Here is an 18464-nt window from a genome sequence, read left to right on the forward strand (position 1 = left end):
GCCAAAAAGTCATATATATGCCCCTTAGCCAACGGGAATTAAGCTCTTACTTCAACATCGGTCTCGAGGGAAAAATATAACCGACTGATAATTTCGTTTTTTTTTGACGATCTACTCTCAGCTGACAGAATTTTGGAATAAATTTATCCACCAAACATCCTGTTTATCCCATGATAATATGAATAATAGGTTTTAGAGAAGAATATCTCTGAAAGAATCTAAATAAAACAAGATAATATGAATAATAAGTTTTTGAGATTAATATCCCTGAAAAAATCTAACTAAAACATGATAATATGAATAATAAGTTTTTGAGAAGAATATTCTCTGAAAGAATCTAAATAAATCCCAAGACCAAAATTATTCAAATTAATGCCTTCCTGCCTTTACAAATTAGTTTCAACATCCATGTCAGATGATAAGATGTCGTGCTTGCCCATAGAACGGACTAAGTATCTCCTCCAGCGGTTCACCCATTTTCGTTTACTGTCCATTACAACCCAGCCGTTGATTGTGCAGTCCAAAACCATCTCGGAAGGAATGCTAACCTAAATAATTAAGGTAGAAGGGAATGCCGCCCTCAATTATTTTATCTCACGGTTTATTGATCGCGGCGAAGTATATGCGCGCTGGGGAAAATATTTCATGATGGACCTGTGAATTCTTTACTTATGCGTGAAACAGGTCTCATAAGCGTAAATACGACTGGCTTCTACTGATTATAAAACATACCGTACGATTTGTTGTGAATTAACTGTTGTTGTACTTTTTGTAGTTCAACCGCCACCCTTGTTTAAGAGCAACATTTAAAAACACGTTTTTTCATCCTCAAGTAATAAGTAAGTAGACTCGCCCAGTGTAATCAATAACCCACAATTGACCGACCCCTCTGGTACAGTATCAAGACGCATAATCTAACTCTATACATAGAGCGCCAACTTCACCCGATTTACATTCGGAATATTTTCACGCGTTTCGGGCTTTATCATATGTTTAACATGGGATTTTTGAACCGTCCAAAGATGTTGGAAATGTTTGTCTCATTGTTTATTTTTTTTTAATAAAAATGTTACTGCTTTCATTGTCTACCACTTTTTTCCACCCTTGCCTGAAAAAAAAAAAGCAGTAATGAGTTTGTACACTGTTCAGACAATTGTGCTCTGTTGAAATTTAACCAAACACAAGTTTACCTGCATAATCTTAAACGTATGTTACTATACCTGTCCAGTACTGGACATTATGGTAAACGCTTCTTTCCTGGACAAATGACAATTTCGCAACTTATGTCCGGTTTGTACAAATTTCTGGCTGCGATAAACCATTTGACTTGTGATGTTCTTAATCTGGTATATCGCTTTAAATACTAGGTCATTTCTTCCAAGATGAACCACTTCGGGCGGCGGCAAAAGAAGAACTGACGCTTCAATGCTGTGTCTAAACGAGGGCCAGCGAAGCTCTCTGATACCCCACCAGACAATATGCTTACCTGGCAAGCGAAGATTGTATTTCCCAGTCTATTTGGCCCTCACAGCAGCCCAGTACGGGATAGAGTCCCCGAAGACTCAGATGTCTAAAGAAGGAAAGAATAAAAAAAATGATGCTTTAAGTACCTGATTAACCTAGTATCGCTATTAAGGCCGTGAGAGGTGGCGTGGGGTGGGGGGGGGGGGGGGGGTAACTCGAAAATCCACTTTACCAAAATTTGTTTAGTTAACTCCCTTAGTTTACTTTGTATACGTGTTAATATCGTAAATAGGCCTTGTATGAGTCGGAAGACCAGTGTCCAATCAGCCTTATATTATCTGCGGACAATCCAGAAGCTGCCAAGTCCGTGGCCCTACCTATCCTACAACTGTGTGATCTATAATATCCATTACGAAATTTCGTATTTGAAATGCTTTTAGTCAGAACCCCCGCAAACTGAGATCTCGTATCTGGGAAGCCGTTCTCGTGACAAAATAGGGCCTCTCGGACCTTTGGTCTTATAGATATGCATTTTTTTTAAAGCTGCAACAGGACAAAACTGATTATCTACAGTAATATAGGACTCGGTTTGGCCCCTGGACTGCGCATGCGCAGCGGTCATCTTGGATCTATGACGTCATGCGCGGTGGCCATCTTGGATTTTTTAAATTGTAACACATTCGCATATAAAAAAATAAACTCAGTGCACATGCGCGGTCGCGATTTTGTATTTTTTTAGAATGACATTAGATATTTATTTTTAGAATGGTATTTTAATAGAAAATGTCTGCCAGAGTATACGGAGCTGACTCGTATACCTATATAGGGCGTGGTCGCGCACATTGAGGGTCAGGTGCTCAGCCCTAGACCAGGACATAACATAAAAACAAAATATTACAAGAAAATCAAATAGAATATTAATTATATTAACCATATAAATCTTCTCAAACCTAAATAAACAAATACATCTTTTTAATCGAAACAGATTATATTGATAAGCAAGGAACATTACTAATCTAAAACGAAATTGCTATCACATTAAAACTAAAACATAAAGCATTAATTAAGATAAATACGTGTCCGTTTGCGTCCACTTAGATAATGACCATGTTTCTGTTTTAACAAGAGGTCATTCAAATGAACTGATAGTCTAATTTTAGAATGAACTTCCGACGTCGGGCGTGACAAGTACTCGATACCTATCGGAGCAAGTATGGGAAAAACACATTAAATTTCCTGATTTTGAACTCAAGTGTGATAATGCACTTGGTGGGGGCAAAGCTAATTAAAAAGAGCTGTCACTGATGGTGACAAATGCCCCATGCAGCACCTTGACCTTTGACCTGGTGACCTTGACCTTTGACCTGGTGACCCCCAAAGTCAATAGGGGTGGTGTATTCAATAAGTACTATGAGCATGTGAAGTTTGAAGGTTCTGGGTGAAGTGGTTCGCGAGTAAAGTGCCTCCATGCAAAAAAAGTTAACGTTGGCCCCTGTGACCGTGACCTTTGACCTGGTGACCCCAAGGTCAATAAGTGTGGTATACTCAATAAGTACTATCAGCATGTGAAGTTTGAAGGTCCTGGGTGCAGTGGTTCGCGAGTAAAGTGCCTTCATGCAAAAAGTTAACGTTGGTCCCTGTGACCTTGACCTGGTGACCCCAAGGTCAGTAGGGTAGTGTACTCAATAAGTACTATAAGCAGGTGAAGTTTGAAGATCCTGGGTGCAGTGGTTCGCGAGTAAAGTGCCTTCATGCAAAAAGTTAACGTTGGCCCCTGTGACCTTGACCTTTGACCTGGTGACTTCAAAGTCAGTAGGGGTGGTGTACTTAATAAGTGCTATAAGCATGTGAAGTTTGAAGGTCCTTGGTGAAGTGGTTCGTAAGTAAAGTGCCTTCATGCAAAATGTTAACGTTGGCCACTGTGACCTTGACCTTTATCCTGGTGACCCTAAAGTCAGTAAGAGTGGTGTACTTATTAAGTACTATCAGCAAGTGAAGTTAGAAGGCTGTAGGTATAGTGGTTCGCGAGTAAAGTGCCTTCATGCAAAAAGTTAACGTTGGCCCCTGTGACCTTGACCTTTGACCTGGTGACCCCAAAGTCAGTAGGAGTGGTGTACTCAATAAGTACTATCAGCAGGTGAAGTTTGAAGGTCCTGGATGCAGTGGTTCGCGAGTAAAGTGCCTTCATGCAAAAAGTTAACGTTGTGACGAACGAACTAAAGAACGAACTAACGAATGGACGGACAGTTGAAAACTAATATGCCTCCCTTCGAGGGCATAAAAATATGATGTTGCCCTTAATTTACTCCTACTGAAGTGCACGATATGGTCAACTGCATGTATATTTTATACCCGGTTTCCATAGCAGCTGTTTAAAGTCAGGAGTTTTATACCTTCATTATAACGTTCTTTTTAAACCGAGAATTTTTATTTCTTGAAATCTAGCTAATTTTGGTCTTTTATACATAGAATTAAAAGAGGAATAGGTCACTTTTTAACTATACAAATATAACAGTTTATGTCATGAAAGTTTTATTAAATATATGAGAAATAATTTCAGAAGTGTGTCTCTTTAGTAGCAGGACATCCCATTTAATTTAGATCAATGAAAAATGTATTACTTTCTTCATTTTAGAAATCGGGCATAATTTTGTCTCAGTGTCTTTCTTAGATGAGGCAATTAGTCATTAGCAGTGCGAGGGTAAGCTTCTTCAAAAGTGAGCATTTGTTTTGTAAAGTTGTTAATTTTAGCTCTAAATTGTTCTTTAATAATAGATTGTCTGGGAGGATCCTGAAAACGCTTATCCCATATCTCACGACGTAATTACTCTTCTATAATATCAACCTTTCTACGTTAACCAGGAGGTCCCTTGAACAGAGGTCGTTTCTGTGTAAGCTGGTGTCATTGTTCCTTTTTTCTTTTTCATCATCACTATCATCATCATCATCACAATAATCATGTTCCTTCTCCTCAATATCATCATCATCCTTTCGTCATTTTTGTCAGATGAGTTTCTTTCACATTATAAAGGTCTTTTTCTTATATTCACCATTTGTTAGTTTTCACTTTATTTGGAGCTTTTGCCTCAAAAATGTCGCGTAAATGGTGTTGTTCTCGTGCGCTCGATTCTGGTCTATTACCAAATGACGGTCTTGATGTCGCTTGTTCAACCCGTTTCATAAAGATTTTATTAAACGAAGGGTAAATTCTTCTTGCCAATGCAGCTACTTCCTGTCTATCAATAGGGTTATCAATTAGCAACAGATAAGTGCGTATTCAAAGTGGTATCACCGCTTCACCTCGAGGGAACAAGTTGGGCGAGATATACGACAGATATGTTCCCTGTGGTGACTGACCTTGGTAAACAGATCAGCAATTCTTTGATCGCATTCAGTCATCAAGTCGCCAAAGACCAGCAGATTCCTTTGATTAAAATTGAGGTATTGGGAATCGTTCAAGTAGTCTGGAATATTGTGTACAAATTCTACCCCGAGAATTAAAATTGGAGCAAAAACAAGTATTTTCTTTGATTTGATCTAGTGACCTAGTTTTTGACCTCAGATGACCCATATTAGAACTTAGCCTAGATTTCATCAAGGGTTTCATTCTGACCAAAATTCATGAAGATTTATTAAAAAATACAGCCTCTATCGCATACACACGGTTTTTCTTTGCTTCGACCTTGTGACCTAGTTTTTGACCCCAGATGACCCATTTTCAAACTTGGCCTAGATTTCATCAAGTTAATCATTCTGACCAAAATTCATGAAGACTTATTGAAAAATACAGCCTCTATCGCATACACAAGGTTTTTCTTTGCTTTGACCTTGTGGCCTAGTTTTTGACTCCAGATGACCCATTTTTGAATTCAGCCTAAATTTCATCAAGGTAAACATTCTAGTCAAAATTCAAGAAGATCAGTTGAAAAATATAGCCTCAATCGCATACACAAGGTTTTTCTTTGATTTGACCTAGTGACCTAATTTTTGACCTCAGATGATCCATTTTCATACTCGGCCTAGATTTCATCAAGGTAATGATTCTGACCAAAATTCATGAAGATTAATTGAAAAATACAGCCTCTATCTCCTACAATCCTAATCCTATCTAATCCTTGTGACCAAATTTCATGAAGGTCAGTTAAAAAATACAGTCTCTATCGCATACACAAGGTTTTTCTTTGATCTGACCTAGTGACCTAGTCTTTGATCCCAGATAACCCATTTTCGAAAATGGCCTAGATTTCATCAAGGCAATCATTCTGACCAAATTCCATGAAGATCAGTTGAAAATTACAGCCTCTATCGCATACACAAGCTAAATGTTGACAGACGACAGACAGACGACTGACAGACGACAGGCAGACAGACAGACAGACAGACGCCGTACATCGAGCGACCACAAAAACTCACCTGAGCGTTGAATCGTCGTCTCTTGTGAGGTGTCCCGTATTTGTCCCATGTTTGTAATGGTGAAAAACTGCCAGTGGCTTCGTCACTTCCGTGTACATAACGTTGAAGTCTCCGCATGTTGTCAATCCTAGAGAATGACAGATGGCAAACAGGACACTGATGCATTTGTGAAACAGATGCAAGTTGCAAGTTCTCTTTCTTTTATCAAAAAGACACTGCTTTAATCTGTTTGTTAGCCCTTCTTACGGTTTTTCTTTTGACGCAGAGGAGGGGATGGAGGAGTAAGAGGGGAGGAGAAGGTGAAGAAAATTGATTAGAAGGAGGAGGACGAAGAGGTGGAGGAGGATGAGGAGGAGAAGAAGGAGGAGAAGAAGGAGGAGGAGGTAGTAGAGGAGGAGGTGGAGGAGGAGGAGGAGGAGGAGAAGGAGGTGGAGTAGGAGGAAAAGAAGGGAGTAAAAGTAGGTGTTGTTGGTATATACAGTAGTTCGTAACGCCTTCTGTCATAGTCATATAGACTTTGGACTTATATGCGTGTGATCCCAGAGTGACCAATGAAAATGCGTCGTATCACTAACCAATCAAAGCAATGCTATCAGCTATACTGACTAATCAGAACATTGCCTTGACTCTGTCTGTTTCACATCAACTTGTAAATTCATTCACTATTGTTTTGGATTTCAAAGTGTAAAGATAAGGTAAGCTTTCTTTAACGCATTTTACGCATGAGTGATCCCATATTCTTTTAGTGTAAACAATTAATTAGTATTCGTCAAAACGTTTCGTAGGATACCAAACATCGCTATTGTCGTTCTAAGAATGAGACATAAAAGTTGCATTTTAGGCACGAGTGATTCCACTTCCGCTTTATAACTATGACGTTGTCAAACCGTTTCGTAGGATATCAAACACGGGTATATTCGGTTAAGTAATAAAGGAGAAAATCAATATTTTACGCTTGAATGATTTCATTTTCGGTTAGATGCTACAGTTAGTTCTCACTGAGACCTTTTGTTTGATACCAAGATCGTCAAAAACCGGTTTTGACATATCAATAACCTATTTTTAATGCTTTGGTTTGGGTTTAACGTCATTTTTCAACAGTATTTCAGTCATGTAACGGCGGGCAGTTAACCTAACCAGTTTCCCTATATTCTGTACCAGTACAAATCTGTTCTCCGTAAGTAACTGCCAACTTCCCCACATGAATCAGATGTGAAGGACTAATGATTTCAGACACAATATCGTTTATCAAATAGTCACGGACAACATACGCCCCGCCCGAGGATTGAACTCACGACTCCGCTATTCGTAGACCAACGCTCTTACCTATTGAGCTAAGCGGGCGGGCTTATTTTCAATGCATCCGCTCTTAAATCAACATACGTTTCACGGCTTCTGTTTTTATTTCTGAAACGGTATATAAAATAGGTAAATTTCTAAAATGAAGAAATTAATACATTTCTCATGAATCTAAATTAAATGGATTGTTCTCCTATCAATCTGACTAAAGTACATCTCCTATTACGCTACGCATAGAATCTGAGAACGACCTATTCATAGCCTCGTTCTGACGACCCTTTCGCTAGCCAATCAGAGCTTAACTTACAACATTTTGCAAATCTACCTGTAGCCTTGACTTTTGGTATTTACAATTCTTATGTCGTAATATATGAGATAGCCGGTTAGCTCAGTCGGTAGGCCATTTGCTTTGTAAGTGAGGAGTCCCGGGTTCGAACCCTGGAATAAATGCACAATAGTCATTTTTCTTACTCTTTGACATTCGAACAAGTCGTCTGATTGGTTAAATTAAAAATAGCAATACTGAAAATCCAAAATATACAGAAGACGAATGTGAATGGGTCGTTCTCAGTTCTTCGTTTAGAAGATTAAGTACTTAAGTCAGATTGGTTCTCCTATTAAAGAGACAAAGTACTGAAATTAGGAAATAGAAATTCAGTTATCATTTATTTAATGAAATGTTAAACTTTCAATAAAAGAGCTGTTTCATTTGTATATTTAAAAAGTGACTTATTCCTCTTTTAATTTTATGTATAAAAGACCAGCTAGATTTTAAGCAATAAAATCCAAGGTTTAAACAAAACGTTATAACGAACGTATAAAAATCTCAACTTAAAACAGCTGCTATGGCAACTTGGTATAAAATATGCTTGCAGTTGACCATATTGTGCACTTCAATAGAAGTTAATTAAGGGTCACATCACATCTTTAATAACCTTTGCATTTACCAAGTGCATTATCACGCTTGAGTTCCAAGTCAGGAAATTTAATGTGTTTTTCCCATACTTGCTACAATAGGCATAGAGTACTTTGTCACGCCCGAGTTCCAAATTGGTGAAAGATAATGAGTTTTTCACATGGATTCAGAGAGGCAGAAAGTGCACTATCACACCTGAGTGCTATTCCGGAAAAGATAATGCGTTTGCCACATGGACTCAGAGATGCAGGAAGTGCACTGTCACGCCTGAGTGCGAAACGGAGAATTCAATGACTTTTTCATCCGGTACAAACTTACGCACGAATACAACAGCTCAACCATCAAAGATTTGTTCGATTAATGGTCATCGCTATGAGTATACAGTACCTAAAAATAGTTGTACCGACGTCGGAAGTTCATTCTAAAATAAGATTCAGATCAGTTCATTTGAATGACCTCTTGTTAAAACAGATACATGGTCATTTACTTAGTGGACGATGAGGGGTACACATGGTCGGCAAAAAAGTAACCTTCAGCAAATCTTGCTGTTTTAAACATGTATCTATCTTAAAGAATGCTTGATGTTTTAGTTTTAATGTGATAAAAATTCGTTTTAGATCAGTAATGTTCCTTGTTTATCAATATGATATGTTTTAATTAAAAATGTTTTTGTTCATTTTGGTCTGAGATGAATTCAATATTTAAATAATTCAAATTTGTTTTTTTGGGTAATATTTTTTTTTTAAAATTTTTTTCCCCCCGTTTTGGACGGGCCCCTTTCCCTTCAATGTGCGCGACCACGCTCTAGATGGGTTTATCGAGTCATTTCCGTTACTTCGGGCGCATTTTTCTATTGATGACCCTTTCCCTAAAAATAAACCTCTGAGGTCATAAAAAAAATTACAAAATCCCCCGGCCGCGCATGTCCCACTGATTTCTTTTTCTTTTTTCACATCATTTAAACTAAATCCCAAGTTGGCCGCCCCCGCATGAGGGCATAGGTCCAAGTTTGGCCGCTCCCCCGCGCATCCGGGAAACAAAACCGCCCCTTATCTAGCGACCTGAAAGCTTTATGAATACGGGGTTTTCTCACTGATTTTTTTTGAAAAAGGGGTTAACTTTAGTAAGATATGATGGGCTTTTCCCCAGAGTTTAACCACGTCATAAAAACTGCATTTGGCCCCCAAACCTTTTTTTGGGAGCGACTAATTTCGTTCATTTTGGGGAAAAGGCCATTAAAGCAAAAAAAGGGGGCCGGTTTGGCCCTTTTTCCCCTTTCACCGGGTTTACCATTGCTCTTAAAATAAAAATCCAATTTTTTGACAAAGTCACATGGGCATACACTTTTTAATATCTTCATTTTTTAAATATTTTTTGTAAAAATTCAAAGGGTCAGGAAACTAGTCAGGGCCTTTTCCTCTTTACCAAGTTTGAGGGTCCTAACCAAATGTGCTTTTTTGGGTCCAAGCTTGACTTTTTCCTTACCCTGGAAGCCCCTAAAAAAACATTTAAAAACCCAAATCTCTTTAGATGAGGTAAATTCATTTCCCATGAAAAAAAAGGGTTTGGGTTTTGCTGTCTACCTAAATTGGGCCCGAGAATTTGGGCATGAATGACATTTCAAATCAGTATCTTCTTTGGTTATTTGAGAGCCCAACCCATTTTAATTTAAAAAAAGATGGAGGTTTTTTAACAAAAATCAGCCCCATGGGGTTTTTATCTACCCTGTTTGGGCTCAGTCCAACAAAAGAAAATTAATGAAAGGGGCAAATGAGTCTTATGAATATTTTACGAGTTTAAACCCCATTTTTATTTAAACGGGGAGGTTATCAGCTTTGGTTTTATGCGGGGTAAAGATAAAGGTAAAAACCCTTTTACAACAAAAAATTATAAAAGAAAGTAAAAGTAGAAATTTCTTACCATGAAAGACAAAATAACTTTTTAAAAAAAAATCACATTAAAGCGCTGGGTTATATTCTTTTACATAAAAAGAAAGGGTAGAAATTTATCAAAAAAATTTATTCAAAAAAGTATTTTTTAATGTTTGGCCCAAAGGGTCCATCGTATGGCATAAAAAAAATTTTCACATCAGTATCTTCATTATTTTCGGAGATATACACATTTAAATTTTGAAAAAAGGTGGTAAATTGACATAAAAAACAGCCCTTTTTATTACCTATCCTGACTGTCCGAGCCCCAAATAATGAAAAAATTTAAAATGATTCTTTAAGTATTTCCCGCTAAAATCCATTTTATTAAAATCAGGGGAGGTAATAAAGATAAAAACCCGGGAACCCTATGATTGGAACCAACAGTTTCATCAGGGAAATTTCCAAGATTTATTGTTTTTTGAAGGAATTTTTAAAAGGTTTAAAAATAAAAATCAAACCAAAAATAAGTCTCTATGGGCTGCAAAAGCCAAAAAAAGGAAAAATTTTTGGATCTTTAAGGGGCCCCCCCCAATAACCTGGAACCCAGGACGGATCTGGCCATTTTTTCGAAAGGAACCAATATTTTAAAGCCAGCACAAGTTGGTGAAAGGGTTTGATTAATTTTGATTAAAAAATGTTGTCCCCCCAACGTGTTCAAAAAAAAAAAGGAAAATTTTTTGGCCCTTTTAAGGGGCCATAACCTTAAACAAATGATCTGGCCATTTTTGCAGAAAACCGAAAAAAATTATCCAGTACATTTGTGTCCAATTTTTAAACGTAAGTTGATAGGAAAATGGGGCCCCCCTATCATGTTTCCAGGCCAAAAGGGGAAAATTTTTGGCCCCCTTTAAAAGGGCCTAACCCCTAGAACCCATGTTTTAAAATTAGCCCTTGTTTTCAAAATGAACCCAATATATTAAAACCAATAAAATTTGTGGGCAAATTTTTTTTAAAGTTGTTTTCAAAATTGTCTCCATCGTGTTCACAACCCAAAAAATAGAAATTTTTTGGGCCCCTTTAAAGGGGCCATAACTCTGGAACCCAGGGAGGGGATCGGCCTTTTTTCGAAAAAACCCTAAAATTTTTATGCCCGTAAAATTTTGGTGCAAGTTTGTTTTAAAAATCAAATAAAAAAATGTGGCCCTTTTATCGTGTTCAAAAGGGAAAAATTGTAAAGGGAGGGAAACGCGGACCCCGGGTGATCACGATAGCCCCACTCTGCACTAGGGAAAATAAAAACAATGCAAAAAAAAAAGTGGCCTCGAAAGGGGATTTTTTTGTGAGGGGGGGAAAAAAATTTCGAAAAACCTACCACTAATACTTTTCATGTAAAAGGGTTCCCGTTTTTTCCCGAAAAATTACGCTGTCTAGGGAAAACCCTTCGTTTATTTTTCTTGAAAAACCAAAAACTTTCAAAGATGTCGTAAACCCAAAATTTTTTTTGTGGTATTTAATTTAACCCAGAGATATAAGTTGAAATTGTTTTAATGATTTCCCCCTTCTCAAAAACAATGTAAAATTAACAAATTATATGGGTTTGACGGGGCCCGGGGCCCAAAGACTTTTTTAAACCCTTTGTAAATTTATCTTTAAAATTTTTAAAATTTACGCCAAAAAGTATTTGGATAATTTCGACAGGATTTTTTTCTAACGACCCCGAAATTTAATTTCCACCTCTAACTGAAGAACCCCAAAAGGAACCCCGGGTACCGGGTGCGGGATGGGAAATCTACCTGTGTAATCGGCTTGCCTGTTGCAGAAAGTTTGCCAAAATGTGAAAATTTGTTTACATTTTTCCCTTTTAAAAACTTATTTTTTTTGTTTTTAAATTTGGGGGACCGCAAAATAAATAGAGCTAAAATTTTTGGGGAAAACCCGGGCCCCAGTGCGGTAAAAATCTAAAATTAAAGCCAAATTTTGGCCATAAAACCCGTTGCACCACTAAACCCGGGAAAATAATACCGAATCCCTGCCTTCTCCGCCCGGGGTTTTTTAGTAAACAATTAAAATTTTCCTCTTTTGTGCCCAAGAAACAAATCATAAAATACTGATATACCGTTTAAAATTTTAAAAAGAAAAGAAAACCCACATTTCGCCGGGGCAAACTTTTTTTTTTAAATTTTGGATGTGATGATGAAATTTTTGAAAAGGGCCCCAAGGGGTATCTTTAAGCGGCGTAAAAATTTCTGAAAGCGACAATAGCCCGAAAACATAACCCCAAAAGAGGAAAATTAGAGACTGCATCGCTTTCAGAGGGGGTTTAGGTTTTGATAAAAAAATCCTTGTTTTTTAGAAACTTCTTGAAATTTTCTAAAGGGGGGAAATTTTAACTACCTTTTCCCCCCTTGTTCCCCGGAAAAATACAAAATGATTTATAAACCCACATGCTATAAAAGGGCCCGGGATAAAACGATTTTAAAAAATTTAAAAAAACCCGTTTTTCGGTGGGTTGCTGTGGCTTAAAAGTGAATTTTTTTAACCCCCAATGAAATAAAAAGAACGAAGGGGGCGTTTTTGTTTCCCACCAAAACTAAAACAAATTTTTTGTATTTTTGTGAATACAATACCAATATGTTAAATATTTTAAAAAAACCAAAGGGAAGGTTTATTTTAAAAAATTTCCAAAAAAAATTTTTAAAATTTGGGTTTTTTCATGCTTGTAATTCACTTTATTTTACACTTTTTAACCATTTCACAATCTGTCATAGTTTACAGTAAGTTGTTTTTTTCATTTTAATGTCAAAACCTTTTTTATATTAAACTTTTATAAAAAAGGGGGGAATAAAAAGAAAAAAATTGACCCCGGAAAAGCCCTAATTGCTTTGTCTTTGAAAGTGGATAAAAACCCAAAAAAGGGATTTTTTCATTGAAAATCCCATAAAAAAGTTTAAAACCAGTTTTGTGTGCGTGGACTGTTTTGATAAAATTTATTTTGAAAAAAAACATGTGATATGACCTTTTAAAACTTTTTTATGCTAGAAAACCGGCACAGTGTACAACTTGCACCTTCCTGGTATAAAAGTACACATTTTTCCCATATGTATTATTTTCCCCCCGCGGGCCCCTTTTAAAACCCCACGGTCTCCAAAATTCCATTTTAAAATACATACATGTATTTGTTTTCCCCAAACTCCCTTTTTAAAATCATATTAGCCCCAAACCCCTTTTTCACATTCGAATACCTTGGTGTACATATTGGTACACCAAGACCCCTCTATTGACCAGGGGGATAAAAAAATTTGCATGAGCATGCTACAGCAATAATTACCACATTTCATTTTTACTTTCAAAGATGCAAAATTTTACCTTAAAACACCAAAATAAAAATATCAAACTAAACTTAGGCCTTTCCAAAAAATTTAAAAAATTTGGGTTCTTTTGGATTTGCCGCTGGGATATTTTCAGAAGCAAAAAATTTTTTTTTTTTTTATTAAGATTTTGGCTTTTTGCTGCCATTGAAAAAAAAAAAAGCAAAATTTTGGTTTTTTGGTTGCGCTACTTTTTATGAACGTAACAGCGTACAAATGCTTTTTAAATTCCAAAGTCCCTTTTTAAATTCAAAAATGGATTTTAACCCAAAATTTTAAATATTTACTACGCACACCCCGTCAAATTTTTTTCATTTATCATATTTATTTTGCTTTTAAAAGTTTTTTCCCCTTTAGCAGAAAAACCCCCTTCCCAAATTTTGCCAAATAAAATTGCTACAAAAACCTAAAATTTTTTTCATTAAAAAATTGGATGAAAAAAAACTTACTAATTTATTGTTTAACCCTTCCATCTCATTATTTTGGTAAGTTTAAATTACGTTTTGTTGCATGTCACTTTTCTTTTTTCCCTTTTTTTTCCTGCCCCAAATGATCGCTTTGTTTTCGAAAGTGGGGGGGGAAAAGGGATTTCCCTTTGGGGGTTGGTAAATAATTTTAATGCCATTACTCCCTTTTTCAGCCTTTAAATTTTGAGACGGGGGGTTTTCCAACAAATTTAAATTTAATTAAAAAAGTTTGAAGTTAAACAAATGCTGTCCGTAAGACAGCATGCTTAAATTTTTAAAAGGGTGCTTACACTAAAATTTGGGGGGGATACAAAGTCAAAGTTTTTTGAATATAGCAAAACCCTTTTGGGAAACTTTAATAAAAAAAAAAATTTTTTTAAACAAAATATTTTTATTAAAAAGGGGCATAAACTCTGAAAAAAATTAAATCAGATTTTTGGGGATTGCCCTCCCTGGTGTGTTTTTTAATAGTGAATAACTTTTTTTAAGTTTCAAGCCCCCAAAAATTTTTTAAAAATTTAAACAAAAAAATTTAAACCGAAAAGCCCAGCAAAAAATGCAAATTTTTTCTTTAAGCGAAAATATTCAAGTACATATCAATCTCAAAATTATTTTTTAAAGGTTTTATAATGCTTTGGTTGTATTTTTCGTATTTTTAACAGCTTTTTAAAAAAGTTATTTTAAATTTGTTTAAAATGTACTTTTATGTTTTTCCCTTTTTTTTTCACGAGTTCCCCTTTGTTGTGCTTGCAGGTAAAATTTTTCTCAATCCCTAGTAAATTTAAATTTTTTAATAAAAAAAGGGTTTGGCCTTCATTTTTTAAAGTTTTTTCCCTTAGTCAATCGAGAGCAAAATCAAGACAAATATATTTCTTCGCCCCTTTCCCCCTCGCCCCCTAAATTTCCTAAAAAAAAACCCAAAAAATTTTTTTTATTTAAAATTATTTTTTCGCTCCCCGGGCCTCAAATTTTTTTCAAAAAAAAATCCGTTTGAAAAACTTATCATTTGGGTTTGTGGTTTTTAAACCCCCGAAAATAAACGCATCAATTTTTTTCCCTCCCCAAATTTTTTTTTTAATCCCCATACATAAATATTTTTTTCCCTTTATTTCGCTTTCCTTTCATCAAAATGGCGCCTGAAAACAAAATGCTTTTAAAACCCCCTTGTGCTTTTTTTTTTAAACCACGAGGCGAATCAAAAAAAACTTTGCTGTGTAAAAATTTCAAGGGCCAATTAGGCGGGGACTTAACCGCAAATTTTGGGTTTTCCCAGTTTTGTTATGACCTTTCCAAAGTCCCGGACACCCCCGATGATAAAATTTTGTTTCTTTTACATTGTCTAAAATTTAAAAGATATATACTCAAAAAACCCAAATTAAAATTTCCCTTATTAAAAATCCCAAGGCTAAATAGGGCAGACAAAAATTCAATTTGGGGATTTTTAAACCGGGTGGAATTTCACAGAAAACACGTTTAAAAATTAACAATTTCGACGTTATTTTGAACGGGGTTAACAAAAATGATTACAATAACACGGGTGACCGTCCCGTTCGTTCCCCAACCCGTTTTCCTGACAACCCTTTTACGTCAAGATAATATACGTTAACTTTCATTTACGTGACAGCTTTGTGACCCCAAAAATCCCCGTCCATTTTGGTAATTGGTTTTTTCCGGACAAATTAAATTTCCCACCAGGGACACAGTCATAAATTGTTTGCGTAAGCGCGGGATTTTTTTCCCTCGCCCCAACTGATGTCGGGACTCTTGTCATCGTAAAGAAAACCCAACGCTTGGGCTCTAAAAAAACCGACGCGTCAGTGGGGAACTGTTGTATTTACCCGCAAACAAGATTTTATCTCCCATCACGCTGACGGATAGGTCAGAATATACAGACTCGCAAAAAACCCGTTTCGCAAAAAACTGTGTGCGTGGGGTTTTTTCGTGAAATGGTGACATGTAAAAAGTTGGGCAACAAAAAATTTCCCCTTCCCAAGTCCACCCTTGTTTTAGGCTGTCATAAAAAGGAAATGAGGGCTAAACCCGTTATTGACTCATGACTTTAAAAAGAAAGGAAAGAAAAAAGATCCCCGGGGCAAATATTCTTTTTTGTAAATATTTTTTTTTTCTGTTATGTTTACTTTTAAATTTACACAAATAAATCTGAAAGGGTTTAAAAACATCAGTGGGTTATAAATTTGACTATTAAAATTACTTTTTGCTTTTTCTTTTTGTGCCCCGTTTCAATGTTGACTTTTTCCCCTTATAATTTTTTTGGGGTTTTGGATCTTCAAAATTTTCTGTAAAAACCCTTTGGTCATACCATCGATAATACATATGCTTATTTTTTTTAAATTTGGGTTATTTGATTTAAATAAAAACTTCCAAAACATGTTCAAATAATTGTTTATATATTTTTTTGGAAAATTAAAAAATAACATTCTTTCCCCAAAAAAGCCCTTAAATGGGTTGACAACTTTTTGGGAACCCACACTTTTCCCAAAAAGCAAAAGGTAAACATTTTTAAAAGGGGTTTCCAAAAAAAATAAAATTCCTTTATGCAAATTGTTAAGGGCAAAAGGGGTACAGTTTGTAAACTATCTTGAATCGGTTATAACACTTTAAACAAATCAAAATTTGGGGTAATTAGAAAATATTGAAAAAAACAATGCCCCTTACCAATTTTGACGTTCATCCATTTTTGTAGTTTTTTGGAATTATCATTTTCATTTTGTATTATCCGGGTAAAAGGGGATTTCGACCCCAAATTCCCAACAAAGCCAAAATTAAACCAAAAGTCAACGGGGCCTCCCTTTTTTTGTTTGTTTTTAAAAGTATTTCCCAAAACCCGTTTGTATCAAAATTTTTTTTCCCTACAATTTTAAATTTGACCCCTAACTCTAAATTTTTTTAAAACTTCAGTTTATATCTAAAAATTTCAGCAAATAAAAAAGTAAAAGGGTCGTGTGCTTGATTTTTTGCTAGATGTTTAAAAAATTTTGGGGGACGTGATTTTCAAAATGGGAGTCTATGGGAAAAGCATAGGTTAGTAATGTTTGTGCGAGCAATATTTGGCCCCACCTGACCCTTACCCCTTTTTAAAAAATTTAAAAACCCCGGGCCCAAAAATTAAAATAATTTTAAAAAAATTCCCAACCCCGGGCCCAATTTAAAAATTTAAAAAAATTTCCAAAAATAATCAGCCAGGGGAAAAACCAGAGTTTTTTTATCTTAAAATCTAACTCGGCGTTTTTGTCCCCTGAAAATCTTTTGATGGACGAAAGGGGTTAAGGTTTTTAAAAGGGAAAACCCAGGTCCACCAAATTAAACACTTTAAATTTAAAAACAAAAAAAAACCGGAAAAAAAATGTCCTTATTAATTAAAATAATTTATAATTGTTTTTTTCTTTTTATCTTTGATTGTTAACTTTTAGTTTTTCTATACAAAAAATTTAAATAAATATTTATCCCATTTTGGAAAAACTTTTTTAATGAAAAATAAAAAAAAACCCAAAAAAGTGTATTTTTTTTAAGTTTTGGTATTGTATGTTGTTATATTTAAAACTCCAGGTAAATATTAAAATTACCCCCCCTTCGGCGGAGGAAGTCCCAAATGGATCAAAGTACAAAGTACTTTTCCAGAAAACCTCGGGTTTTTAATAAAGTACAAAGTATTTTCCCAGAAAACCTCGGGTTTAAATAAAAAGGTAAAAAGTATTTAAGTAAAAAACCCCCAATGTGTTCCAGGTCCAAAAGTCGTCCAAATTTTTAATTCCACTTTTCATTTTTAAACTTTGATTTTGGAAAATTTTTTCTCCCTAATAAAAACCCCCAAAAAATTTTTTAAATTTTTTAAATTTTTTTTAAAACCCAAATTGTTAAATTTTAAAAAGTTAAAAATTGGTTTTTTTTTAAAAATTTTTAAATTTTTTTTTTTTTACTATGGGGATTCGTCTTACAACCCTCCTTTGGGAATCAATCTGTAATCCTTTTCCACTTAGCAAAGATGTAATAAAAGGTTTTCCCTAGACTAGCAGCCAGCATCCCCAAAAAAGGCCGCCTTTTTGTCTCTTTTTTTTTTGTTTAAAATTTTTTCCCCCGGATCCTACAGTTGCTTTTTTTTATTGGGTGAAAGAAAAGGTGAAATCATATTTCTTTTTTTATCATTAGCTACTGAAACCCCCCCAAATTCCCCCAAAGTAATTTTATAAAAACCGGTATTTGGCAAACCCAAAGGGGGGCTCCGATGCCTAGGGGGCTAATATTTTTTGGAAACCCCTTTTTTTGCGGGCCTTTTGGAAGAATTGTTTTTTCCTAACAAACCAGCTAAAGCCCTAAAACCACCCCCCTTTTGCCCTTTGGGAAAGGGAAATCTTTTTTTTTTTGAAATTGAAATTTCAAAACCCCCCTTTTTTTTTTGGGCAACCCCCTTTTTAAAATTTTGATTAATTTGGATTTTGTTAAAAGAAAAGTAAAATTTTCCCCACGAAATTTTGTTAAATTTTTTTAATTTTAAAAGTATAGGGAATTTTATTTTTAAAATAACCCTTGCAAAATGTTTTTTTTTCCCATCTGTTGGGTTTAACCTTATTTTCCCAAAAAAAATTTGATGTCTTTATATATTAAATTTATATTTTATTTACGCAATAAAAAAAATTTCCTTTCCCAA

The sequence above is a fragment of the Mercenaria mercenaria genome, chromosome 18 (assembly GCF_021730395.1).
Source record: "Mercenaria mercenaria strain notata chromosome 18, MADL_Memer_1, whole genome shotgun sequence".
In the NCBI taxonomy this organism is placed as follows: Eukaryota; Metazoa; Mollusca; class Bivalvia; order Venerida; family Veneridae; genus Mercenaria; species Mercenaria mercenaria.